The sequence below is a fragment of the Schistocerca gregaria genome, chromosome 5 (genome assembly GCF_023897955.1).
Source record: "Schistocerca gregaria isolate iqSchGreg1 chromosome 5, iqSchGreg1.2, whole genome shotgun sequence".
NCBI classification, from domain to species: Eukaryota; Metazoa; Arthropoda; class Insecta; order Orthoptera; family Acrididae; genus Schistocerca; species Schistocerca gregaria.
The window spans coordinates 657,009,490-657,010,611 of NC_064924.1; the positions used below are offsets into that span (position 1 = coordinate 657,009,490).

The 1,122-nt window shown below is 45.9% G+C and overlaps 1 pseudogene; it reads right to left on the reverse strand.

Annotated features, from left to right (window-relative positions):
* Positions 1–537: 537 nt before the first annotated feature.
* On the reverse strand, positions 538–655 carry LOC126274397 (5S ribosomal RNA; annotated as a pseudogene).
* Positions 656–1,122: the final 467 nt, after the last annotated feature.

Below are 1,122 nucleotides of genomic sequence, written 5' to 3' on the forward strand. Positions count from 1 at the left end.
TGCAATTCGTCATCGCTGCTACCATCGTTACATGCTCTTTCCATTGCATATCACTTTGCAATGTTAGGCTCACATATTTTACAGACACCAGTTTGCATCAAACAGCACACTACTAATGCCGTATACGTACATTACAGGATTGTTTTTCACACTCGTCTGCATTAACTTTATTTTTTTGTATGTAGAGCAAGCTGACATTCATCACACCAACTACAAATTTTGTCTAAGTCATTGTGTATCCGCCTACACTAACTCAACACCTTTCCTACATATGACTGTATTTTAAACTCACTTCAGAACCTGTTTTACAGTTACCGAGATGTACAATAGAAAAAAGTACTTCATCTTCACGCCACAAGTGGACAATCAGGACCATCCAACCGCCGTGTCATCCTGAGTTGAGGATGCGGATAGGAGGGTCGTGTGGTGAGCACACTGCTCTCCTGGTCGCTACGATGGTTTTCTGTGACCCGAGCCGCTGCTATTCGGTCGAGGCGCTCCTCAATTGCATCACGAGGCTGAGTGCACCCCGAGAAACGGCAACAGCGCATGGTGGCCCGGATGGTCACCCATCCAAGTGCCGGCCACGCCCGACAGCGCTTAACTTCGGTGCTCTGACGGGAACCGGTGTATCCACTGCGGCAATGCCGTTGCAAGAGATGTACAGTACATTAGCAAAATTGCTTGCGTGTTTTGTAAATAGATTACTTTAGAGTATCGAAACTCAACATCACATTACACTGTTTAAGGTTAATACGAAGAATATGAAATATTCCAGCTTCACTTTAGAAAGTATGGCGAGCGACGTTGCACCGGACTGGTTCACGTTTAGTAGCAAGTTGAGCAAATACGATGGGATCTGTTTTCACGTTCACTCTCGAGGACGTACCCCAACTGAAATTCCACATTATGACGTCAGAAATCTCGTCCCGCTCCACGTACACACTGACGTTCTGTGCGAGTACGACGATATCGAATTGCGGGGAGACGTTCCACACAATGGCAGTTCATTAATACGATTCGCGACAAATATGGTTCACTTTCAGAAACTGGTTGTGAAGCTCCTTCACTTCTTATCACTTATTCAAAACTGTGTACGTACGCCCTGATGCGGTCCACGCC